Source organism: Gopherus evgoodei, chromosome 17 (genome assembly GCF_007399415.2).
Source record: "Gopherus evgoodei ecotype Sinaloan lineage chromosome 17, rGopEvg1_v1.p, whole genome shotgun sequence".
Classification (NCBI taxonomy): Eukaryota; Metazoa; Chordata; order Testudines; family Testudinidae; genus Gopherus; species Gopherus evgoodei.
This window is the reverse complement of record NC_044338.1, coordinates 8471200-8499019: the sequence shown is the minus strand read 5'-3', so window position 1 is coordinate 8499019 and position 27820 is coordinate 8471200. Positions and strand designations below refer to the sequence as shown.

At 44.1% G+C, this 27820-nt stretch overlaps 1 protein-coding gene across 6 annotated transcripts in view; it reads right to left on the bottom strand.

Annotated features, from left to right (window-relative positions):
• CUEDC1 (CUE domain containing 1) overlaps nucleotides 1–27820 on the bottom strand; it is a 129167-nt gene that overhangs the window by 75417 nt on the left and 25930 nt on the right. Inside the window, exons 2-3 of one of the 6 annotated variants that reach the window (XM_030536560.1) lie at nucleotides 27310–27471; nucleotides 22992–23124 (exon numbers count right to left, since the gene is read on the bottom strand). The exons of 3 other annotated variants lie outside the window; for them this stretch is intronic. The gene's annotated coding sequence lies outside the window, so the exon portion shown is untranslated. Of the gene's footprint in view, nucleotides 1–5337; nucleotides 5420–22991; nucleotides 23125–27309; nucleotides 27472–27820 lie in introns of those variants that run through there. 2 more of the 6 variants (XM_030536559.1, XM_030536561.1) reach the window with 2 other exon arrangements.

Below are 27820 nucleotides of genomic sequence, written 5' to 3'. Positions count from 1 at the left end.
CACCACCAGCGCTGTAACTCTCAAGTGTAGCCAAGGCCTCAGTTACCCATCTGTAACATGGGAGAAATAGTATGTACACACCTGATGGGGTGCTGTAAGGTTTAATGCATGCTTTAGTAAAACGTCCTTGGAGGAAAGGTGCTTCATCAGGGTCTGATCTAGAGCCTACTGAAATCAATAGGATCCTTACCATGCTGCTCAATGGGCTTTGCATTGGCCCTCAACACAGCCTGAAACACGGAACGCACAACAGTAGAACTCAATGTACTGTACATTCCACGTCAGCACAGAGGGCAAACCAAACCAACAATCCAGATGTGCAGCATGATGCAAAGAGTGCAGCAGGCAAGCAGTTAAATGCAGGAGCATGTGATCAAAACCAGCCAATCCCCAGCCATATAAATCCTTGGGTAACATTGCTTAGGCCTGGTCATTTCTGTACAAATTTCCTAAATATGCCACTGAACTGAAGGGCACAGCTGGAACATTAAATGTAACAGACAGCTGGAGCGGCTATTCCTTCCCAAGGCACGTGCACACTTGTTTCTCCAGAGCCATTGCCTTATGGAGTCAAAATCAGCAGGAAGCAAGCATTTCCAAATTACAAGCAGAACGCTTATTAACTGCAAAGCATAGAAATTTAATGAGACACCTTGTCCTTCTAGTTAAGCATTAGCTGAAGCAATTTAATTGAAAGGGACTAGGATTTTCAAGGACTCATTCCTATCCTACAATGCTTGAAAATCTCCCTTTTCCCCAGCACATCCTTCCTCACAAAAGGGAGATGGGACAGCAGAGGAGAAATGCCTTTTCTTCAAAAGCAGCCTTTAAGTCATGTTCTTGACAAAAACCAATGACACTAAGGTGAGTCACTAACAATCCACTATAAGCTTCTTAGTGGACAGCAGTCCTGACTGATTTACACAAACATAACATGCTGTCACTCTTGGCCACAATCAAAGGCTACTAAATATTGACCATTCCCATCCCAGTGACCCTCCTTTCCTGGCACAGTTTTTAGTTGTTCGTTTAACTTCCTCAAGTGTGTGCTTTTTGTGCTGTGGATTCTCACGCCCCTCCCCTCTACCCCTCACAGGAGGTCTTTGAAATTTGATAGCAGGCAGAGGTTGCACAGCTTTCCAAATACCTCCAAGACACACTGATGCTGAGCACCAGCCCATATGGCCCCTTTTGTTTATTTACGTTAATAACTATGTTCAGACAGGACCCAGTGTTGATCTTATGCCAGGGTAACTTCAGTGGGGTTATAAGCAAAACCAAACCCAAAGTAACTACCAGTCCTGGACCCCATCCTGCAAGGTACCGAGTGACCTTAATTCCCACTACAGAACCCTGCAGTATTAAGCCCTCAATTAAGATCATGCAGAGAAATAATTAATTCAGGGTAAGAATTCAGGGATGACTCATTCATATTTCCCTTGGTCCATAGATGGGCCACACTGCTCTTGCACAGATGGGGCAATTCATCCACCACCACTGCAACATTCTCCTAAGCTTTTGCTGAGACCTCTCAGAGGCCCCCCTACTCCTCAGTGGAGCTTGTGTAAGGACCCCGGGGCAATAGGTAGCCAGAAGCAGGGCGGGTGGGAGGAAATTAATATTGTCCCTTCATCCACACTGCAGGGATCAGGGAGGAAAGAAAATTAATTCCTCACCAATTCCATGACGGAGAGTCTTTGGGGCAACCACTGACTGTTGGAGTCTGGACAGAACAACCTCAATGGAGTGCACAACCCCTGCCCCCCACCCTCATACAGCATATCTCTGCAAGGGAAACTTTATGTAGATTCCCCCCTGTTCTCCCCCTCCAGACTCCTCCAGTAGGTTTTCCCTCAGAAGGGGGTAATCAGGCCCTTTTTTAATTGCCTAATCTTTACTTCCTCTATCTATCCTATATTATTTATGACTGGTTTATTATTTGTATTACAGTAGTACCTTGAGTCCCCAATTGAGACCAGGGTCCCATTGTCCTGGGTGCACATATACATAGAAGATACAGTCCCTGTCTCAGAGAGTTTATAATCTGAACAGACAAGACACAAACAGCAAAAGGAAGAATAATTATCCCTCTTTTACACAGTGGGGACTGAGGCAGAGGCATTAAGTGACTTGCCCAAAGTCACTCAGAGTTTGTGGCATTGCTGAGAATTAAACCCCGGTGTCCCAAGTCACAGTCCAGGGCTTTAACCACTAGACCAGCCTTGCTCTTTATTATTAGTATTTCTTTCGTTTTGACGTCTCCGCTGTGCGTGAGGCTTTTGTGCCCATGACTACTGTTTTACTCTAATCCAAGGAAATAACCATTCAAAACAAGGAAAACAGCTGGGTCAATATTACTAATCTGGCTACAATGTGTATTTAATATAGCATCTTGGCTTTTTATGTGCCCCCTTCCACTACCAGCTAGTGAATTGGTTATTGCTCTCAGTCTGTGGTTACTTCTGATGTCAGTCTCTATGGAACAGCTGGTTATGCTACTTTAAAAATTAAACAACAAATATTTTTGTTTAAAAAAAAAATCTACAAAACATGCACACAACAATCAGTTTTTAAGTGATATTTATCCATAAAATGCTGCTTAAAAACCCCCAGAGAACCAGAGGTACAATCCAGCAGAATGTTTAAAGTATCTTTGCTTTTTATAATAAGGTATGGATTGTTGTCCAGTGGTTAGAGCAAGGGGGATTGGGAGTCAGGGCTCCTGGACTCTATTCCCAACTCTCCCACTAACTCATTGTGTGACCTTGGGAAAGCTAGCAAATCACTTAACCATGTTCTTAAATCCCACTGACTTAAAGTTTTAAACACGGCTCACATAGTTTGCGGAATTGAGGCCTATGACTCAGTTTACCTAACTGTGAAATGTAGACCACTTCTCTTATGGGGTGTTGTGCAGCATTGGTAACACTTGAATCACTTGTATGAAAAGCTATGCAGGTGTGAAGTAGTAAATTTTAAATATATATGATCGGTAAATTATAAATACCACATATAGGCGATGGTTAATTACTATATCAGTGTGGTAGGCACACATTTCTGTGAGCCCAAAGGCCTCAAAGCAGGAGACAAATTTCATTACAATTTACAATAAGGAGACTTAGATACTGTTCTGTATAAAGTATCTCCCAAGAGTCATTTTGGGGAACTAGGATTCTTCTGCACCGCAAAGCAATGTCATAGCTGGTTGACTAAAAAACAACAAAAACCACCTTATATGCAAATCTGTTGAGATTCTGCCACAGTTGGGAGTTAGTTGATAAATACTGGGGGAGGAGGAGACTCAATGCACAATTAACCGGTTGGACTCTTTGCCACAAGACGTCTTTTGAGACCAGGAGATTAGTGAGGTTCAGAAAAACATAGGATGTTATATGGATAACAAGAATATCCAGAGTGGTTCTATTAGGGATTTAAAAGAAAAAACAAAAACATAACACAAGAGTTTTGGAAGGGAGATGAACCATACTGCTGCAGGGCATAAGCCAATTTCTAAATTCATAGAGGTCAGGAAGAAACTTTCCACATGGGCAAGTTATCCCACAGCTGACTACTGCAGGATTTCTTGCATTGTCCTCTGAAGCAGCTTACACTGGCCTCTGTTAGAAACAAGATACTAAGACGAGATGTACAGCTGGTGTGATATAGTATAGGAACCCTATGTTCCTATGAGTGTGGCATGCACAGTCAAAACAGTGATCATGTTTTTTGTAATCACTTCAAAGCCAGTTATTGCTCTTATGTCACATGCTGCTCTAGAATGCTTTCTTACTGCAGCTTACTCTTCCATTCACATCTGCAGGCTCACTTATAAAAATCCTTCTCTGAGCCCAGAAGAGTCCAAAGGGGCATTCAAGATTCAAAATTGGGAAACCACCATTTCTGTCATAAGCAATTACCCTGCAGCAATAGCATTTTCTATGGACATAGGGAATCTCTTCCTAAAGGTTCCCACAGTGTTTCATAAACTATCCACACACAGAGCACCACTGAAACACATCCACCTCTGAGGCAGCACTCAGTCGGGGAAGCAGGAAGAGAAAATTCTGGACGAAGACAACTGGGAAAACCTCCGGGTCTATGAAAAATACTATGGGGGTATTATCTCCATTGTATCTTATACCTAACATATCGCTTTTCTAAGGGGTGAGCAGGCATTCTTTGCTGAAGGGAAAGCAGTCACTGAACCATTTGCCTAAGATTCCAGAAGTCAGATTTCTTACCATGCAATCTAGTTAGCAAAGTAACATGCAATGCAGAGCAGGTAGTGAGACAGATTGCAGATCCACATGGCACACCACACAGCAGCAACACCTTCCAGCATCCCTAGGGCAGAGTGTCATCTCGAGGCTAGAGCACTGGATTGCAAGTCTAGACTCCTGGATTTTATTCCTGACTCCGCCTCACTGCAAGACCGTAGGCAAGTCATTTAAATGTACCTCAGTTTACCAATCTGTCAGCCAGGTATAACACCATCCATATAAGGGAGTTTGTCAGCCTTAAAAAACCCTTAGATGTATTGAAAGGACTCAGCCTCACATAATACTTTAAATCCTTCCAGATAAGTGCAAAATCTCCTCCTATTCCTTGGCATTCAGCTACTATTCCATCATTATTCCTAAGTCATACAAACAATAAATAAGATGCTGCAGCCATTTGCTGATTGGACCTTTCTCTGTACATTATATTCCACCAGTTCTCAAAGAATTGTTTGTTTAGTTTCAACTAGATTCAGACACCACTGTCTAACATCTGAATCACGCTAACGCTTCATATTCATCAGTGTTCAGGGTTGAGCTCAGTATAAAGACCCACATATGCTGTGGCTTTTACTCAGACACACTACACTGCAAAGCAAGTGGCTTGCAGGCAGTTGTATAACCAAGTACTTAAAGCTAGTTCCTATTTGGGGAAACTCAGCTGCAGTTGTAATGTAAAGTCCCTGTGCCACATGTCACACAAGCCCATCTTTAAATACATATCCCTCTTCTTTTGTGCTACGTTCCAGCATAAACCCTCACTGTTTCCAAAGACAAAAGTAATAGGAAGCCATGTGTAGTAAAATAAAATCATTCTTTAGAGACAGAGGTAATCAGCCACTCTTGGGAGCCAATAATGAAGGTCAGAATAAATACAGACTTGGTCAGCAACTGCTAAACTGTAGGAGAAAATGAAAGATAATCCACTGTGGGGGGCAAGGGAAATCTTTAATACTTAACAACCAGACTCTTCTAGGGCTAATTATCCTGGCTGATTCTCAAATATTAATTTGCCATTTCAAATCAAGAGCCTCAGAAACTGGAGATGGAAGTGACTTACCGGATCTAGAGGGTAAAGGACTGTTTCCCTGTAGTTTTTCGTTGAGCAGGTAAATAAGGAATTACTTGGCTTACACTGCAACTCTTGCTGAAATCAATGGAGCTGTGAACGCTCACCGCTTTGCAGGATCACGTCCTCCTTGCCTTCAAAATAACAAAGATGAGGTGATTTTGCGAGAACACGTCCAAATGATGATATATGGAGATATAACTATCTCATACAACTGGAAGGGACCTTGAAAGGTCATCAAGTCCAGCCCCCTGCTTTCACTAGCAGGACCATCCCTGATGGATTTTTGCCCCCGATCCCTAAATTGCCCCCTCAAGGATTGAACTCACAACCCTGGATTCAGCAGGCCAATGCTCAAACCATTGAGCTATAACAACAACAATCAGGAAGCACAAGAGACTATTTTCCCCTGGTTGGTATAATTACAAGTTAAAATTTGTCAAACCTGTTTGAAACATAAAGAACCATTCTGGTTTGAGTTCGGAGAGGACCACGCTCAAAATAAGTCATGGCCAGGTGGGTGACAGCACAGAAGTTAACTCTGGGTAACTGAACTCTTGTTAACATTTCTATGCTCCTTCAGATTGGCACCCATCCCTACTGTATCAGAGTGCCTATTTTATCGAAGAACTGCAGCTTCTCATGCTGGGCCTTACAGCACATGTAGCTGCATAACCAAAAGGGAATGTCATCGTTTTTACTCTGCACTGCTCCTTTTAACATGCAGGAGGTTTTCCACCTGCTCTCTTGGGTTTCAATCAGATCCAGAACATTAGGTCTGGTCTACGCTAACAGGTTTTGCTGGCATCATAACATCAGCTAGAGATGCAGCTTGTGCCAATATAGATACTTTGACAAAAGCCCCAGGGGAGATGCAGTTATACTGGCAAAAAAGTGATTTTGCTGGTATAGTTTACTTCACTCAGGGAGCTGGTACTAGCTATATTGGCACCTGTTCTAGGACATTTTGTGAGGATAGTTACAGCAGCAAACCTTTTAAGTGCAGACATGGGATTAAAGACTTTATATTTTTTCTTTCTTTATATGTCATTTCCTTAATCTGAAGTTATCTAAATCAAACCCAAAAACAAACAAAAAAACCCCAAATACACATGGGCACGGCTTGGCAAACAGACATGGGGCTCAATCCTATACTTCACTGGGAGCTGATGGCACTCAGGCGCCTCCCGCAAGCTGTTTAGCACGAGTTGAGCCTATAATGAAGCATGTTGCTGTTTCAAACTAACATGCCAGCAGGGCTGCTGCGCTGGTTGGCATGGACAAAAATATTCAAAACACACATGTAAATACACCAACAATTTTAACAGGCCCTGGCACCTTACACAAAAACCCTCACACACATTTACCACCACACAACAAGTACTAAGATGTAGTCTTAAAGCCATCAGCACAGGAAAGACACCATGTATTATGCTGCAGCACCTAAATGGTTTGCAATTACAAACATCTCTGACTGTTGTTCTCCTGCCTTCAGAGTGTAAGGGCCTTCTGCTTAATGTGCAAAAAATCATTACTGATTTGCCTAAGGCAACATAGAGCAGAAAGATTGCACACGTTTCTATGGAAACAAAATTAGTAGAGTAAAAACCACACTCATGGGTATTGTAAATTATTTACCGGGACACACCCCTGTCCATTAAGATCTGATAAAAAGATTTAAAGGTAATCACTGGGCAGAGTGTTGCAACGGCTTAGTTTGGGTCACTGAAACCGCAGGCGAAGAGAACAATTTTGGTTTTCTGGCCATGTGTACTGCATAAACCATTTTTGTTTAGAAAGCACAACTCCCTCCTGTTCGAAGAGGGGGGGGGCCACACAAATCAACACAGGTGGTGGTGAAGTTTGAATGTTAAATATCTTTCAGATCCTGCATTTTTGTCATCATATTTGCAGTTTGGAGATTTCTTTGGTGAGGTGAAGGTGCAGCAGGGATTGGGCTGAGTAATATGTGAGAGAAGATAAGTGGATGTGCAGCCAAGGATGCCATTCTGTGCTCCAGATTCTAGGCTTTAAAACAAAAATCAAGTCTCTCGCCCACATGGCTGCACCATGTCTAAGGGTATGGTCTACTATGCAGTAAAATGCCCACAGCTGGCGATCTCAGCTGACTTGGGTTCGGGCTGCGGGGCTATAAAACAGCAGCATAGATGTTCAAGTTCGGGCTTGATATTCCTGGTATTTCTAAAGGAAACCACAAGAAGGGTGAGGGGAGGAAGAGAAAGAAATACTTTCTTAGAACAAAAACTCCACCCCTTCCTTTCCCTCCCATCGTTCAGGACTTCTTTATACATCATGAACAAACAAAAGATGGCATAAACCCAATTTAAAAAAAAAGACACTAGCAATTCACCTTTAAGGCCCATCTGAAAGAGGACACCTCCAGCAGTACAGCACTTCTTAATCCACTTGCGGGGGCACTGTTTAGGTATGACCTGGAGATTAACAGTGTGTCACCAACACCACTTCTGCAGCCTTTAGGTGTTTCCTGTACAGATCGTCCATCTAAATACAAACCTGACATGGCCCTACTTAGCTTGCAAGGATCACACTTATAAGTTAGTATCACTTGAAACCGCAGATAGAAAAAAATGGAGTAATTCAGTCTCAAAGCCAATAGGCATTTGATTGGCACACATGCAAAATCCAGTGAATGCATTGAACTGACATCTAGGTACAGCTACAGTAAGTGTGTGTTGTATTCTTGCTACGCAGTGACACAGCATCTTATTTAAAATAGCCCTCCTCTTTTATTCGCCCTCACACAGTGTGACATGGCTCAGTGAAGGAGAAGCTCCTTGGAAAACTAAACTTCCTGGTGATGGATATTTAATTAACACTAGTGTGTCAGATATCCATCCTCCAGGGAAACAACAGAAATGTTTCCAATGAACCTTGAAAAAAAAGGGATATTACATCTTCTGGTACATTTGGGCTCTTAGAGGATAAAGCTACAGTTCACTAAAAATTGTAGTTTAAAGTTTGCTGTTTCTGTTGGCATCCCGACACAACAGACAAGAATTTTACATGGAAAATACATGGAGAGATTAAACTGGATTTAAAGTCAGTGTGATGTTCAAATAGGTTCTAAAACCCTTTTCAAACTTGGAAGCACAGCTTGGACAAATTGCAAAAAAAGAACTGGTACAATACATTAGGGCATATCTGAAGATGGTACTAATTATAGAAAAGTTGAAGGGTCCAGGATTACATGATTTCGACACATGAAGAGATGGTCAGAAGAATATATAGGAAACAGGGTGTTAAATTTAGAATTGGAGGGTAAGAGAAGGGTTGGAAGACCTAAAACTATCATACAAATGATGTGATTAGCGAGGAGTTTACGAGGAACTGCTTCAAGACAGACTAGAATGGAGAAGGACACGATGAGCCGACCCCACATAGATGGGATTAAGGCTAGAAGATTATAAGATTTCTCAATGGCAAGAGAAGCTGATGGCTTCCTTCCATCGTCTCATTTCGACAGACGCCTGAAAGCTCTGGGTTCAGCCTAGACACAAACAAACAATAATGCTGCTGCTGCCTCCACCACCTCCTGTGCTGATTTATTATGGTCAGCCACTGAGTAAGGATAAGGTCTTCCCCAAAACCCCATTATGCTTCCAATTAATTTTTAATTAGCATAATTAATGTCCACATATAATTCACAATGCATCGCAGTCCAGATATTTTGGCCAACCCAGAGCAAAGTCAATTGTCCGCCAATGGTAGTTCACAATTTAGAACAGACCTAAATGTTGACATGATTAATTACTACACCTCTACCCCAATATAATGAGACCAGATATAACACGGGTTCGCATATAGCGCAGTAAGCCTCGGGGCTCCATCAGCGGGGCTCGGGAGGCGATTTATAGGGCCCAGGGCTCTGGCTGCTGCGGGGAGCCCTGGGCCCTATAAATCACCACTAGAGCCCTGCCACTATTACCCCGGAAGTGCGGCAGCGGGGCTTGGCCGGCGATTTAAAGGGCCCAGGCTCCCCGCAGCAGCCGGAGCCTGGAGCTCTTTAAATCACCACTGGAGCCCTGCCACTGCTACCCCGGGGCTCTGGCAGCAGGGTTCTGAGGGTGCTTTAAAGGGCTCAGAGCTCTGTCTGCTGTGGGGAGCCACAGGCCCTTTAAATCACCGCTGGAGGCCTGCTGCTACTACCCCGATATAAAGGGGTATCACCTATAATGCGGTAGGGATTTTTGGCTCCCGCGGACTGCGTTATATCGGGGTAGAGATGTGTCTGTATTGTAGTAGTGTCTAGATGATCCATTGTGCCAGACACTGTACATACACAGAACAAAAAGATGGTCCCAGCCCCAAAGAACTTATAGTTAAGAGTATAAGATGAGATATAATAGGTCAATACAACAAACAGAGGGAGAGCACAAGGAAACGACGAGACAATATTGGTCAGCATTATAGGCTGTGTTCCCAGAATATCAGCAGCTGAGCTTTCTGTAGGCATCACAGCAGAGGTCAGTTTTAAGGAGGGATTTATAGAAAGACAATGAGGTGGCTCTGCGGGTGTTTACAGGGAGCTCCTCCCATGCATAAGGGACAGCATGATATAAGTTGTATCTATGTGCAAGGATGCCAAATGAGTACCATGGGACCGCCTTAGACAGTTGAGGGACGGGAAAGCAAACATGCATTCTTATCCATTCCCTTTTCTGCCCTCCTCTCTCCAATCTTGATCTTAATCATAACTAATAACAAAATAAATTAACTGCATTTTTGTTAAGCTTATAAATTTATACCACCTGGGCTGCACTTGTACCATTGGGAGGCTTGTCCCCATCTTTCCCTAAAATCTTAGAGGGAAGAAATCCTGTTAAATGGAGAACAAGTCCCAAATGTATATTAGGGGAGTTCATGAGCACATCTGTCTCCTCGACCTGGGCAACGACTCCAAAGGGTGCTAGTATAATGGACTTAATCACTACAGGATAACAAAACCACTGCTACATCTGCATTTCTAAGAGAATATTGCCGTTTGTAGGACTGCCACAGAAATCTTAACTAGAATGGTATTCATTCACCTATGCATTGCATTGTTATCCAGGTATGTCACTCCCTTAATTCCACTGCAATCTTCATCCAAACCTGCGTTGCCTTGCATCTGACGAAGTGGGTATTCACCCACGAAAGCTCATGCTCCAAAACGTCTGTTAGTCTATAAGGTGCAACAGGACTCTTTGCTGCTTTTACAGATCCAGACTAACACGGCTACTCCCTGATACTTCATCCAAACCTGCAATGCCACTCCTCTATTGTTTCCTTAAATCCCAGCTCTACAGTCCAGCAAATAGAGTATGCTGCAGCTTGCCTCCACAACCATGTAAACAGCACAACTGCATTATCCCCCACACTCCACTGACACCACTTCCTCCATTGCAAGATCCAGTCCACATAAGTATTTCTATATTCCCCTCTCTGATCTCCCCATTTGTCTCGCTCATTTCCACTCTGTCCCTTCACACAATCTGGATACTCTTGGTGCAACAGCTTTTCCCATCAACTCTCCATCTCATTTCAAATCCCCTGTGAAAACAGTTTCTATCACTTCCCTGTACCTGCTCTTGCTTTGTTTTCTCATCACTCACTTTCTAACCAAGTTTTATAGCCCCACAAAGCATTCTGGGACATGGTTTGCAGGGAGTGAACCAGTTCAAAAAGTTGGATTTCACTGCTTGATCTAATTTTAAGAAATGCAAGCTTCAGAAGTAATTCCACCTAATAACAGAGAGCCAGAAATATCCAGGTACCTCTAGCTTTGACATAAGAATGAAGAAAAATAAGGTCTGAAGATGCTGCTATGCCTGATCAAGAATGAGAATGCAATTCAGCACACCACACCTTAAATGTTCTGAAGGATATTTACATATTCTGGGGATGTTACATTTACGTCAACTGTAAACTGCTGCATAAAAATATTGAGAAAAAGAAGATAGTTATAATTGACTCTATAATTAGGTAAAATGTTAAAATCTGCTTCAAGACTGAATATCACTGCAACTTACCTAACAGATGGGACGTGCTTCATTCTCCAGAGACGATCTAACTATTTTCTTATTTCTAGTCAGTTAAAAATTTGCTTTCATGTGACTGGACAGCAAAAGAACCTTTAAAACAGGTATGTATAACTAAACACACACTTAAATGCATCCATTTGCCTTAGTTAATAAAGGCCTGCTTTCTATCCCTGCCTCAGTGTGGCCTTCCAAGAGGACAGAGTAGCAAATGAGAAATTGACAAGCTGTCAGACAGAAAGAAGAAATATCATTTCCCGAAGTCAGAGCTCATTTTCTAGCAATAACACCAGATATAGAGCTGAAAGGAAACGCCAGGAGCACAGGCAGCAGCATCTCAGAGACAGACAGACACAGCTGGCACAGACACCCATTTAACTATGTGTCCTGGCTGGGCTTTGCTTAAACGGGGAATATTAACAGATACAGAGGCAGCCCCTTGGAATAATAAAATCTATTTGCAAATGCAAGAACACAGCAGCTAAAAAGCAGGTTAGTATTAAAACTACCTTCTAACTGAAGAAAAGATGTCAGATAAAGATGAGCATATTACATTGCAAAACAAAGTTATTTTAAGGGCACCACTTTCTGCCATTCCACATGTACTTGGCTAGCAACAAATTATGCAGATACACACATGGTTTGGTTGACATAAGATAATTATTTCAATATTTGAAAATAGAGGCAGTAAATATACATGTGGCAACTACTGTCAATTAGCATTGGCTGAGTGGATGGCATAAGTGGCTGCAACCTCTGAAGAATCTGCTCAGCTTTTATTGGAAGATGCCCAATTTCCATCTGCAGGTTGTTTTTGCTGAGTTGGAGACCAGATTATGAAACGGCCTATTTTTCAGCTAGAACTACAACAGATGAGAAAGGGAAACTACAGTGTCCTCCCAGGTACCAAAAGGGAAGATCCCAGACATCCATCCTTTTTACATTCTCCCTTTGTTCTCTTTCTTTTTCTGTCTTCATCCTACTTCCTTCATGTCCTCTTGGAGCCAACAGCTTTTGTGGCAAGATCGAAGGACAATGAAGAATAGATACATTCATCTCATACACATTGCCACTCAATGTGGGGATTCAAAGACGTTTTTAGATTTTTCTGAGTTTGATGGTGAATTTCACCCTAGTGCAAAAGAGCCCACAAAAGGCTCTAAAGGACTTGGGTCCAGATCTTCAAAGACATTTAGATACTTAACTCCCATTGACTTCAGTGATTTCAGTAGGAGTCTGACACTGAAACACCTTTGAGGATTTGGGCCTTATGCCCTGTTCCAACACCCCTAAGAGTCAATGTGAATCTTTCCATTGACTTCAATAAGCTTTGGCTCAGGTCCTTAATATACAGAGTTTTTACAGGGCCCTGGTGTGAATTTCACAGTATTTCTTTGCTTTGTATATGCAAAGAGGATAACATGCACTAAAAAGGAATACACCTCTACCCTGAGATAACGTTGTCCTCAGGAGCCAAAAAAATCTTACCGCGTTATATTGAACTTGCTTTAATCTGCAGGACCGCGCAGCCCCACCCCCTCGGAACACTGCTTTACCGCATTATATCTGAATTTGTGTTATATCGTGTCACGTTATATTGAGGTAGAGGTGTATTATAAAAAGACAAAATGGCCCCATAGCCCACTCTGTAGAGGCTACAGTTATCGACATTCTCTGATTGCCATTGAACAGAGAGAAGAATTTTATTCTCTGAGAAAGGATTCTCTTTCTACACATCATCTGAAGTTTGCAAGATCCAGAATTTAAATTCAGGTGGATTGGCTTAAGCAAAAGTTTCTATACACACATGCCAGGTTCCAGTAACTCAGCCTTGCCTAATCTTTCAGCAGCAAAGGCTCAAATCTGAGATTTTGGTCCTTTGCCTCAGCATTGGAGAATTGTGCATAACAGTTTATTGCAGGGGCAAAAACACTGTCACTGTGAGATGCTGCATTAGGCTTAAAAAACACTCATGTGCTCTAAACTACTGCAGGAAAACAGACGTAACACCGCTTCAGACCAATTTTACTATATACCACTCTGGAGGCTGGAAGATGGGAAACTGCTATGCGAGAACGGACTAATGATCCATCTATTCTGGTATCCTGTGACCGACAGTAGACAGTACCAGATGCTTCAGTAGAGATGTAAGACTCCCCATAAACAGAGTATTTTGCAATACCCCAGTCATGGGGGGAAAAAAATTCCTAACCCCAAGCACTTAGTGATTAGTTTATTTCCTGAAGCATTAGGATTTGGTATCCCATGTAAACCTGTAGCCACCCTAATATTGAGGATATTCTTATTTTTCATATGAATGTCTAATATTTTTTTAAGTCCTACTAGGCTCCTTGCCTCAATGGCATCTTGAAGGAGTGAGTTCCACTGGTTAATTAGGCATGATGTAAAAAGAGCTTGACATTTGTTGCCTTTTTATTTGAATTGAGTGTCCCCTTGTTCTCCTATTATAAAAAGAGAGGCATCCACTTTATCTTCTCTATACCTGTCAGCATTTTATAAACAGACCTATAACTAATCTAGTATCTAGGAACTTATCTGGCCCCCATTACCACAGTATCTGAGCAACCTCATAACCTTCATGGATTTATCCTCACAACACCCCTCTGACGGCAGGGCAGGGCTATTATTTCCATTGTAGAGAGGGGGAACTGAGGCACAGAGACTAAGTGACTTGTCCAAGATCACACAGGAAGTCTGTTAGTACAGAGAACTGACCCCTGGGTCACCTAAGTCCCAGGCTAATAGGTTACTGCCCTAACCCCTAGACCAGCAGTCCAAACCCCATTTTAATGGGGTCACCAGGGCCAGCATCAGACTTGCTGGGACCCAGGGCTGAAGCTGAAGCCCAAGCTCCACCTCCACCCAGGGTAGTGGGGCTGATGCTCCAGCCTCCTCTCTCTCCCACATTACACTGGGGTCATGTAGTAACTTTGTTGTCAGAAGAGGATCACGGTGCAATGAAGTTTGAGAACCCCTGCCCTAGACCATCCTTCCTCTCATCACTACTAGTGTCTCCTGCTTAAACTAATCAATTCCACCCTTTTACTTAAAACCATGACTCCTCAGGGCTCCAACACAAAAATAAAGAGAATTCAAAAATATCATGACTTTCCAAAAAAAAAAAAAAAAAAAAATCTTGATATTTTAAGCCATGATATTGCACCCAGCCCCCTCAAGTGATGATTTTTGGGGACAGCAGTACAAATGACTGCAAATAATCTCTATAAAATTATCTTTGCCAAAAAGAAAATGCACATTTGTCAGGAAAGAAAAACAAACAAATTTCTGGGTGAGACACTGTGGCCTTTGTGAGGATTTGACTCTGCTTCTTCAAAGTCATTCTCTTAAAAAAATTGCTTCAGTTCTCAGTCATTATTGAAAATCCAGTGCACAAAAGCAAACAGCCCATTTTCTGCGGAGTTTTTAGAGTGAGAAAAAGTTTTCCTGACATGCTGAAAAAAGGGGGATGGGTGGAGTACCATATCAAAGAAGGCAGAAACAACTAAGCTCTTTCCACACACTGAAAGGATAGAAAATGACTGGGAATTGCTCTGTATTCAAGGAAAGTGTGTATTAAAAATGAATGCAGTTTCCCTACCAAATTTATTGCAACTGTAAAAAAGTCTCTCCTATTCTGACTATATTTTCTGATGTCCAAATTGAAACCCATTAGACTTTAATAGGCTTCAAGTAACAGAGGAAACAAATGAAATCATGGAATATTTAGTAATAAGCTACTCTGCTTTCTGCGAGAAGACAGCTGTGGCTCCCCAGGCCTGCAATCCCTCTGAGATCCCTTATCAAAAGGAGAGTGCTCCTCATTACTTGTCACATGGATGCTGATAAATAGAAATACAAGCGGAACCCTATGCTATGTGGGAGGCGGGAACTCTGCCTTCCCGAGAGCCTCCATGTTTGCAAGAATGGCAGGTCACTAAGCCATGTGCAAATGAAAGTGGACTTAAAAGGAAAGGAATTGCACCAGCTGTCTCCAAAGGGAACATTAATTAAAGGGGCAGCACTCCCACTCATTTGCCTTGGAGCTCAAATAAATATACTATGGGGAGCATGAAAGTTACAGAATTGCTTTTTCTTCCCACCATAAATAAAGCCTGGGGCGGGAGGAGGCAGAGGACAAGATATGGCTGTTACTCTCATCCCACCCAGGAAACAGGGATTGGGCTCAGATTCATTCAGAAGTTGGTGTTTATTTTAATTTCTTAATCAAATTAATCTGTGCTGACTTTCCCAGTGGTAAAAGTGCAGCACAGTTCAGCAGCAACAACATTATATACCATTATTATGGCTCTGCTGTAATCTTATTGCAGCTGAGCCACAAGCCACTGGGAGTTGAGAGCATTCAGTCCCCCTGTAGGATCAGGCTTGACCAGCCCTCGACTGTTGTGTTGCAGCACTAACCTGTGTCCACACTGGAAAGCTTGCATTAGCAGCTGACCAAGCAAGCTTGCTTTCAGTATGCCCTATATTATTCTTTGTATTGAGGTAGTTCTGGAAGTTCTATTCATGGGCCGGGACCCCACGGTGCTAGGTACTGTACAAACACAAAGCAAAAAGATGCACCCTGCCCCAAAGAGCTTACCCTATGCTCTCATCATGCCAGCTAACTCATCGCATTCTCATCACTGCACATGATGACCGATGGGTTTGTGTGTGGAAAGGGGTTGAGTTAATGAAAACACTAAGGCTAAAACATGTGGCAATCCACCAGCGAAGATAAGTCCTAAAAGAGAGAGCCGCCTTTTCAGTAGTCTTTTAAAGGATGGATGGATGGATGGAGCGAGCTCATGCTGCAGGGAGATGTCCTCATCCCAGGGCCCCAAATAGCACAGCCACCAAGGCCTGCAGGTTTAAGACATGATGGCCTGATCCTGTAAAGGGCAACGTCCGGACACAAACACCATTAGAGTTTAGGGGAGATTTTATGCTATAGATCAGTGCTTCTCAAAGTCAGGCCTCCGCTTGTTCAGGGAAAGCCCCTGGCGGTCCGGGTCGGTTTGTTTACCTGCCACGTCCACAGGTTCGGCCGATCGCAGCTCCCACTGGCCACGGTTCGCCGCTCCAGGCCAATGAGGGCTGCGGAAAGTGGCAAAGGCTGAGGGATGTGCTGGCCCCCCTTCCCGCAGCCCCCATTGGCCTGGAGCAGCGAACTGCAGCCAGTAGGAGTCGTGATCGGCCAAACCTGCGGACGTGGCAGGTAAACAAACCAGCCCGAACCGTCCGGGGCTTTTCCTGAACAAGCAGCGGACCAGCTTTGAGAAGCACTGCTACAGATTGCTCTTACATGTTGATATGGTAACACTCAAGGGCCCCAGTCAAGATCAGGGCCCTGTAGTGCGAAGCACTGTACAAATACATATGAAGATACTGTTCCAATCCTACATGTTTCTAATCTGAAGAGATTAAAACTACAGACCCCACTCGGTGTTTCTATGCTTAAGGTATAAAAGAGAGTGCAGTTCTGCCCCATAACCAAAACAAGGTGAGTCTTTTCATTGTGAGGTCAATTACTGTCTATCAGGAGGACAATTTTCTAGCAGTATGGCCTAAATTGAGCAAAGCACTTCAGCACATACTTTAATCCCACTGGGAGTTTAAAACATACTTAACTGAATCAGAGCCATGCTGTCTGAGATCATGGGGTGGACCTTAACTTCATAATCAGTTTATAGACAGTCCCAATACCCCACCTCTGGCAGTAGCTAAGACCATAGGCCTGATTCTGATCTCACATTGGAGTCAACCAGGTGCATCTCCACCAAAGTCAAGTGAGCTACAACAGCGCAAGAGAAATGAGAATCAGCTCCCTAATGTTTCAGAGGAAGACAAACATAATGCACAGACCCAGCTGCATAATGATGTAGGTGGAGGGAAAGCTCCTTTTTTGACCCCTGAGCATCATACAGAAGCACTGGATTCGGTTATCTGTGTCATTGTCTCAGTTTGCACAATCATTATTATGAAGTTATCCAAGCCCTTTTATAAAATCTGGCCACAGAGTCTGACTCCACAAACCTCAACAGCAGGGAACGCCACAGGAACTACACGCTGGAAGCAGAGTTTTCTTTTTGTTTGTTCCCAAACTACCACCCTTCAGTTTCATCTTCTCTTACACCCCACCCATATCATCTCCCCCCTCCACTCCACCCCACCCCAAGGAATCTCTAAGAGGTTATGTCTACACTGGCAACTCAAGGACAAAATTTCTGTCTTTCAGAGGTGTTAAAACACACACACACACACCAAAGACAAAAGTTTTACCGATGACAAGCACCGGTGTGAACAGTTGACAAAGCTAATGCCACTTGTTGACGGTGGAAGTTTTTTGTCATCAGGCGAGCCGACAAACCGCGGCTACACTGTGCGCCTTTTAACAGCATGGCTGCAGCAACACAGCCATGTCTCTTAAAAGCTGCATAGTGTGGCTATTGTCTAATATTCTGTCTCAAAAGAAACAAAGCACAACAATTAGTCCTTCACTCTTCCCCATACCAGCTCCCGCATCCAGACTTCATCTGAAGCCAGGGGGATTGTATTAGCGAATGTAAACACACATAGTCAATGCTAGAGTTGCATCCAGGGCTCCTGTTGCAATGCAGGAGACATTAGCCTGATCAGCAAGTCATCAGCATGTAGACTACCTGATGATTACAATGTGAGTTGCATGCCCAGGGGACCTGTCTAGTTGGAGGTTTACACTGAGGCCATGTCTACATCTAAAATTTTGCAGCGCTGGTTGTTACAGCTGTATTAGTACAGCTGTATAGGGCCAGCGCTGCAGAGTGGCCACACTTACAGCAACCAGCGCTGCAAGTGGTGTTAGATGTGGCCACACTGCAGCGCTGTTGGGCGGCTTCAAGGGGGGTTCCGGGAGGAGAGAGCAAACCGGGAAAGGAAACCAGCTTCCCCGCGGTTTGCTCTCTCGGTCCCGGAGCCAGCCAGCAAACCGTAGGGAAGGAGACCTGCTTGCTCGGGGTTCCGGGACCGAGAGAGCAAACCGGGAACGCCGCGGTTTGCTCTCTCGGTCCCGGAGCCACCCAGCAAACCGCAGGGAAGGAGACCTGTTTGCTCGGGGTTCCGGGACCGAGAGAGCAAACCGGGAACGCCGCGGTTTGCTCTCTCGGTCCCGGAGCCAGCCAGCAAACCGCAGGGAAGGAGACCTGCTTGCTCGGGGTTCCGGGACCGAGAGAGCAAACCGCGGCGAAGCTGGTTTCCTTTCCCGGTTTGCTCTCTCGGTCCCGGAACCCCGAGCAAGCAGGTCTCCTTCCCTGCGGTTTGCTGGCTGGCTCCGGGACCGAGAGAGCAAACCGGGAAAGGAAACCAGCTTGATTACCAGAGGCTTCCTCCTTCCACGGAGGTCAAGAAAAGCGCTGGTAACTGTCTACATTGGATTACCAGCGCTGGATCACCAGCGCTGGATCCTCTACACCCGAGACAAAACGGGAGTACGGCCAGCGCTGCAAACAGGGAGTTGCAGCGCTGGTGGTGCCCTGCAGATGTGTACACCTTCAAAGTTGCAGCGCTGTAACTCCCTCACCAGCGCTGCAACTTTCTGATGTAGACAAGCCCTGAAGGAGCAAGCAATTAATCTCCATCATCTTTCATCAACAGTTTTCTACTCCTACTATAGTTGCTCATGAAAATACTGGATATGCATCCAGATTTTTACCATAAGCAGCACAGCTTCAGATAACACAGTCAACCGCTATAGATTCTCCCCCCGCATCCCACATAGAGGGCACTCTGCATTTGTTTTGGAAGGCATACTTGGGCAAAACTGATTTCAGGTGCAAGTGCCAGTTGTGCTCTGTTGCTAGCAGCAGCCCTTGGGGGAAAACTGAGTATTGTGAACTCTTCAGGTCAGAGACACCATTATTTTCTGTGTTGTGTGTAAGCTGGGGCCAAAGGAGCTAATGTTATCCTTGGATGTGTAAACTGATGAATGTCAAGTAGGAGCAGAGAGCTTATTTTACCTCTGTATTTGGCACTGGTGCAACCACCGCTGGAATACGGTGTGCAGTTCTGGCACCCACAATTCAAGATGTTGATAAATTGGAGAGGGTTTAGAGAAGAGCCACAAGAATGATTAAAAAATTAGACAACATGCCCTAGAGTGACAGAGTCAAAGAGCGCAAACTATTTAGCTTAACAAAGAGAAGGTTAAGAAGTGACTTGATTACAGTCTATAAGTATCTACACAAGGAATAAATATTTAATAATGGGCTCTTCAATCTAGCAGACAAAGGTATAACACGATCCAATAGCTGGAAGTTAAAGGTAGACAAACTCAGGCTGGAAGTAAGGCATAAATTTTTAACAGTGAGCAATTAACCGTTGGAACAATTTCCCAAGGGTTGTGTTGGCTTCTCCATCACTAACAATTATTAAATGAAGGTTGGATGTTTTTCTAACAGATCTGCTCTAGGAATTATTCTGCGGGAAGTTCTGTGGCCTGTGTTAAACAGGAGGACAGAGTAATAGTGGTCACTTCTGGCTTTGGAATCTACGAATCTACATGTGGTGGAAGGATGGTCTAGGTGTATGGCACTAACCTAGGACTTTGGGAAGCTGGGTTCTGGTCTACTTTGTCACAGGTTTCCTGAGTAACCCTGCATGAGTCATGGGGGGCTTGTCTTCACTGCTGTTAACGGGGGCTCTCTCAGGTGTTGCCCCTAACCTGGCTCCCACACACACACAAACTCTCTCACTCAAATGTGGTGGTGCTTGAAACACAACCCCCATCCTGGGCTATAGGCTAAAGCCTAAGCACCGCTTACATTCAAGCTGGTACCCAGTGCCAATCACCTGAAGTAACTCTGTGGTGAGAACATACCCTGGGTCTTGCTGTGCCTCAGTTCCCCATCTGTAAAATGGCGATAACAGCACTGTCCTATCTCACAGGGTGTTGTCTGAATAAATACATTAAAGACTCAAATGCCCAGTGATGGGGCCACAGGAATACCCCAGATAGACAGACAGTATGTAGATGGGGTAGGTAACTCTTTGCAAAGTGCTGCATTAGGAAATTCCCAGACACAAAAGAGTTCAAGTTCAGCAAGGGAAATAAGAGTGTTTTCCATTTCCCCTGTTTTTGGCAAGCAGGCACTCTCTTTATAGCCATACATATGGACAACTAAATACAATATACTGTTCAGAGATACTCTCCAGCTATATTGGTTTACAAGGCTGGCAGTCGATTGCTCAGGACTGGCCATGGCACTGGTGCTTTACTAATCAGGAATGAGACAAGCTAACAAAACTCCCACTGCTACAGCCCAGCTGCTTTGCCCCTAAGCTACGGTAGGCGAGTTCATCTCTAAGGGGTTTGTGGTTAAGGTATAACAATTTGGCATGTACCTTGCCCTTCCTCACTGCAAACCAAAACCCCATCAAGTAGTTTTGTTTGTCACACAACAGACCATCCCAGTTGGAAAAAGCTCTGGTACCAATAAGCTGTTTTATAGCCTTGCTCAGGAAATGCTGTCATTCTGTACTTGGTTGCTTGCTTCCAAAGACCACACAGCTGTACTTCGTATAAATCACCTTAAGCACAGAGCTTTGCATTGCTTTTTCTCCATGCAATAACCCCATAAGCAGGTCATATACTGCATCAAGACCTGGATCACTACTGACTTTTCCCTAGGAGTAAAGCATGCTTCCTGCAGGGGGAACAGGACTGGGACTCAAACATGCATCTCCTGGCCCTGGGGCAGTAAAGAGCAGCTCTACAGCTTTACCCCAAAGACTACTTTCCCCAGGGTTGTACAGAGAACACTGACAATCAGTGGCCAAGCTAATAACTGTTATTAGTATGTAATTATTTATATTGCTGTAGGCCCTCAGGGACCAGGGTCCCATTGTGCGAGGTGCTCTACAAATGCATTAACAAAAAGACAGTCCTTGCCCCAAAAAGCTCACAATCAAACTAGGAACAGGAAACGGAGGAAGAGATGGGAGAAGATTCCCAATGCCCTGCTCTTAACTGCTAAACCTGGATGTCTCACATATATCTGAGCAAAACTTAACACAAAACTCCCTGCAAGGAGCCTTTTATCTCAATGATATTTCCGTACTGGAATTATTCTACAGAACAGAAATAGGACTTTTCAGCTTGGAAAAGGGGAGACTAAGGGGGGATATGATAGAGGTACACATGCATCCGATGAAGTGGGTATTCACCCATGAAAGTTCATGCTCCAATACGTCTGTTAGTCTGTAAGGTGCCACAGGCCTCTTTGCTGCTTTTACAGATCCAGGCTAACATGGCTACCCCTCTGATAGTTCTTCACACAGCGCATAGTCAACCTGTGGAACTCCTTGCCTGAGGAGGTTGTGAAGGCTAGGACTATAACAGGGTTTAAAAGAGAACTAGATAAATTCATGGAGGTTAAGTCCATTAATGGCTATTAGCCAGGATGGGTAAGGAAAGATGTCCCTAGTCTCTGTTCGTCAGAGGGTGGAGATGGATGGCAGGAGAGAGATCACCTGATCATTACCTGTTAGGTTCACACCCTCTGGGACACCTGGCATCGGTCACTGTCAGTAGACAGGATACTGGGCTGGATGGACCTTTGGTCTGACCCAGTATGGCCATTCTTATGTTATGTTCTTATCCATACATGCCATGCAATATTTAAAAACAAGCAAGAACCAAAGAGATTAAGAGTGCAGTGGCCTTTATGAATTAACCAGCTAACATAAGCTATGTTTAAGTCAGCACAAAGAAGTTATTGCACATTGGTGGCTCAAACTCTCCAGCATACATAGACTGCTTTAAGCACGACAAATTGAACAGCACTGGGATGGAGTTTCAGATAACTGCTGAATTGGGCTCTCTTAGGGCAAAGAGCAGCATAGCAAGTACCAAGAAAGTAATGAGCTGGTAGGCAAGCAGCATGCTGGTGAAGAGACATCGTCATGCAGCTGCTGTCTCTGCAAGTTCATCAGGCAACAAGATTAGAACGAAGTGGAATGCTCCTGCATTGTGCCGTCTGCCCTTGGAATTTAAAATACTGGCCACCTACATGAATTACCTACCCAGGCCTCTCCCCAAATAAATAACATTAATTCCATGATGACTGGGCTAGAATGAGATGCAAAGACAGTCTGGGGGAAGATATGTGAGAAGAATTCCTACACGATAAACTGCATCAAAGATAATAAATTTATGTTTGCCCAGCACCTTTAATCCAGAAGGATCCCAGGCAATTTACAGACTGTATGCGCTATACAGCATTCACTCACTTGCCATGAAGTGCAGCCACTTCTGGGGTGGAAAATGGCAGCTGTTTAATAGCCCACAGAGAAGCGGAAAAATACTGATATGCTTCTCCAGTTGAAATTAGAAAGGAGACTATTTTGAGCAAGCAAAATGCCATTGCCCACATTGAACTGTAGCATGGACTTTAGTGTGGACACCCCTTCCCCATAACAATGTAAGGGCACTGCCTTCAACAAGTATAGCCAAGATAAATTTGCAGCAAAGCCTTCACCTTGAACATACAGTCCCAGCATACAGATAGCATAATCACCAAGTGGAAATCTCACCTCTAAACAGAAATCCTACTTCAAGCCAATATGCTTCCCAAAGACTTACAGGAGTGGTCTTGTATTTACCCAGCTGAGAAGTCTGACTTTCTCTGGGTCCAATTCTGCAGTGGCTTCATGCTTGGGACTCCCACTGAAATTAATGGAATAAGGACTCGTAACAGGGCCTTGGAGCATGTGTGCATCTCAGTACATCTTTTGCAGCCCTTTGAAACTGGAGCTGTAGTTGCAGCTCCCATGCCTGCTCCCAGTCACGTGCCCTAGAGCAGTGGTTCCCAAACTTTAACAATCTGTGAACCCCTTTCACTAGAATGTCACGTCTCACGAACCCCCTCCTAAAAATGAATATTTCCAGGGATTTTCTCCTTTACCTGAGTATATATTATAAAAGCAGAGATCTTGGAAATATAAAATTTGTTTTTATGACATGCTTATTACACACTATTTATTATTATTTATCATTACAGTATTTTAATTACATTATGAAAACGGCAACACTCTTCCAAGATCTCACTTTTGTAGCTTGTATCACTTTGAATAAACCTGTTATACAACAAGGCTTGTATGTTTCATCAAGGAGCACCAGATGTGAAACAGCATGAAGCTATTTAAGAAGACAACTCAAAGAGTTCCTCCTACACAAGCTTTCAGGTCCTGAGCAGTCTAGGCAAACAACACACATTACAACAAAGCTTAAACTTGTCCTTCATAATAATTTTTAAAACAATATTAGCTGCCTATTTAATTTTAAAAACAGCAAAAAATATCCATCTCCTTTTCCATTTCTTATAAAGAGTCTTGAAGTTTAAATCTCCTCAGTGTGATAGATATGCTTGCTTTGATCTGCTCAGCTCTTGGAAGTCCAGGGGCCCCAGGCTGCTGGCCCTGTGCTGCCCAGGGTCCCTAGGGACAGCTCTGTCAGCCATTAGAGAATATTTTCCCGAGAACCCCCTGTAACATTTCATGAACCCCAGTTTGGGAACCACTGCCCTAGAGGGAACCACACAAAGCTTCTGGCCTCCTGGGCACAGCAGCAGATGGGAGGTACCCAGAGTCAGGGAAAGCACTCTCAACATCTGTGAGGGCAGGAAGCAGGACCTGGCTGGAATGAAAATTCAGCCAGGAAGCCCTGGAAGAAGTGTTATAAGGACTGTGAAGAAACCTGAGGGCTGTGAGAGGCTGGAAACAAGGGCCAGACAAGGCTCTAAAGGGCTGCAACACCAGGTGGGACACTTTGTTCTGAATCTTTTTCTAAAGTCCAGAAAAATCCTGAGCAAAGGGAATGAAGTGGTGCCATTGCTTGGAGCACAATTTCCCCTTCCCCAGCTGGTGGTTCAGCCCACCAGCTCACACAGCTACTCACACCCAGCCTCTGCAGATTACATTCGTCTCAGGAAGAGAAGGCTGTTTCTCTCATCATTCACACTGCCCAAAACAAGTGCCATGCTAGGTGAGTCAGAGGCTCAGCTCTTCTCTCGCCAACTTCTGCACCACAGCGCGAAAAAGCAATTGAGCTGCTGCAGCTCTTCACTGCCACATGCTCTTCCTGTTGTGGCTAAGCGACAGTGCATCTGCGTCAAATCGCCGCAACAGGTAGACCACTAACATAAGGGGAAAACCCACATGAGGAAAGAGTCCCTGACAGAAGCAAAATGACACACAGGCAAACACACAGTGTTCAGCACTGCGACTAAGATTCTAATCCAACTTTTATTAAAGCGTCAGAAATTCTAGAGGCAACTGCAGAGCTCACACACGCATAGCCCTTAACTCATCATATCCATCCTTCCCCTGCTTCCATTTGCCCTGAGCGCTTACTGTTTCTCTGAGCAAATGAACGAGGGTGATTGAAATATTGCAGAATAGCTGGAGACAGGAGAGTGAGGTGATCTGCACTACTGGATCCAAACGGCGTAGGTGGCTCTAGCCCAGAGTGGATAGGGGAGTACATTTCAAACATAGCACACAGCTCAGCACTCTTGGCAGTGTCTGCTCAGCACTGACAGCGCAGGAGGTAGCTTAGCAAAGCATTGCATTGCTAGAGAGGGATGGGGAAGCTAACTTCACCAGCCTGCCTCACAGCTGGCTCTAGCAGTTGTGCTCAGGCCTACAAAATGATTTCCTACCCATTTCCACCAGACAACAGCCAGTTCTTGTCCACTAGACTCTAGAGGCAAACACACTAAGCACTGGTCTAACTCTGCTCTGACTGACTTCTATAGAACTACAGTCTGGCCAACACTGAGTGCTTTTGAAAATCTTACCCTATGATTACCTGGTTCAAGCCACATTAAAAGTGTGCACGCATCAGGTAGTCTTACCCAACTTCTCACTGCAGGAAAAGCGGAGTCCAGCTGCAATTGCAGAGGTACATGCATAGCTGCCAGCATTACAAGTATTTCTGTCTAGAGACAATTGTCCATATAAGCTAGATGTCTGGGGGCCATGAGGTCACCCATCTCTGGATGTTTCTGTGTGCTCTCTGGTGCATTTTAGCACTTAGAGCAATCTTTATATCCAATTAATTTCAGCACACACACCCCCAGCGAGTGAGATAGTCAAGCAGTATTGTAGCCATTACAACAGAAAGATTAAGCGATATGACTAATTCCAATAAAGTTATCTGTGTCAGAGCTAGGAGCAGAACCTAGGAGTTCCTTGCTTTCAAGTACTACACATTGTCCATTCGGTATCACTGTCTCCCCTGCTGTTGTGCTGCCCTTTTGTGGCTAGAGGCCATACTAAATGCCTAGCAGAGTAGGGATAGCTCAATAGGGGGGAGGGATAGCTCAGCGGTTTGAGCATTGGCCTGCTAAACCCAGAGTTATAAGTTTAACCCTTGAGGGGGCCATTTGGGGATTTAGTTGGGGATTGGTCCTGTGTTGAGCAGGGGGTTGGACTAGATGACCTCCTGAGGTCTCTTCCAACCCTGACAGTCTAAGTTCAGCTGCAAGGAGGAAACTTGCAACAGCTCTCCTAATATCGATGGTAGACCATGCTGCATTAGCCCCTAGACCTAACTGTCAGATGTTGAACCTTTCTTCAGAAATTAAGGAATCTATGGATTTCACAAGTCCCAAAGGCCAACCTGGAGTGGCGGGGTTAAAACAGACAAAATTACCTGTGACTGGGGGTACCATGCTTTTCCCTTGTTTCCTGTATCCAGCTTATGGACACTTTCACCAGCCATTAGTTTTGCCATTTCTAGCACTATGATCTTAGTGAGAAGGGCCCAAGATCTACTGCCATTGTTAAATGAAAGCTGAAATTTACCCTTGACAATGGTAGGTCTCCAGATTCATGATGGGGTGAGAGAGAAGACCTGTGCAGTGGGCTTTGCAGGCCCCAAACCCTGGCTTTGCTTGCACTAGGAGCCTGAATTGCAGACTCCCTGACGATCCCATTGGCTTCAGCTGGAGCTGTGGATGTTCAGCAGCTCTAAAACTCTGTAGCCAGAGTGGTGAGACCCTCACTTGTATAAGAACTGGTACCAAAATCATCCAGGAGTTCAGAGAACAAAACTCAGCTTAGTGATGAGAGGGACCAGCATGAGAAAGCAGTTGTTTTGAAATAGCTCTTGCAGTACTGCCAGCCCCAAATGTTCAAAAGTTGTGTTGGGTCCCCAAAAAATCATGAGAATGGCATAAGGTTAAATTAAAAAACAACAAATTTGAGTTTCTTTACCCCAAAAACCCTTCCGGTGTTTGAACCTTTAGGGGTCACATTTCTGAGTCTTTCACAGCAAATATCAGGGCTAGAAATTGATTTTTTTAAATGTAACCTGAGATTCTTTACACAATCCCATGTCTCCAGGAGTTGGGACTTTAAAAAAATACCAATGTTACAAGATATAAAAAAAAACATAAACCAAGAATAAAGGCATGATCCCATATTCCCTGTTCAAGTAGAGCTCCCATCAATGTCAAAAGACATTTTATCTGCATAAAGTGTATGAGTTCAAAGCACCCTTTCTGTGTGGGTATACACACTGTAAACAAGAGTAATACAAGTCAGTCATCTATAAGAGCTAAGAACAAATTCAACCCAGTCTGAATCAGCATCCATGGTGCAATTAAAAGAAGGCCAGGTTTGCTGTGGCTTGGGCATGCAAGATGTTAGTTAAAAAGACTGCATGTCAGAGCTTGTAATTCATTCTTTGATTAGAACTCTGGACAGCCTCCTCGTAATCTGCGCTCTTTGATTTGCATCTTAACTGCCCTGATACAGGTGTGCCTATAAGCTGGATACAGGGAACAAGGAAAAGTTATGGTACCCAAAGACATTCATTTTTAACTACTATGTAATAACTTAATGTTACCCATTGTTCAGTGTGTTTTACATTCCTTCCCCTTGGTAGCTGATCCACAGAGGATAACTGCCTGCTACTGCTCCCCGCTGATGGAGTTACTTCTTAGGATCAAATGGCCAAGATCTCTGGTTTGATGCTGAAGTTTCTCAGTTCAAACCCTGCTGATGATCCCTACATGGGGAAAGTTGCAACATTTATAAATATTAACCGTCGTAACACAGAGGCAATTATCCCCATTGTATAGTTGGGAAACTGGGGGCTAAGTGACCTGTGCAAGGTCACAGTGAGAGCCAGTACTGGACCAGAGACTGAAATTCAGGCATTCCTGGCTCCTAGCCCAGGCTCAGATTATGTCTAATGGCCAGCATAGCATGTTAATTGCCCAGAAGATGCTAAAACAGAGCAGTCGGGGTGGATGTGACACAGTGGGAGGGATTAGCTTCCTCTCTAGTTTACTGGAGCATCCAATACATTGACTCTCAAGGAATCAGCTCCTTGCCTTCTTCAGCAGCTGACAAAA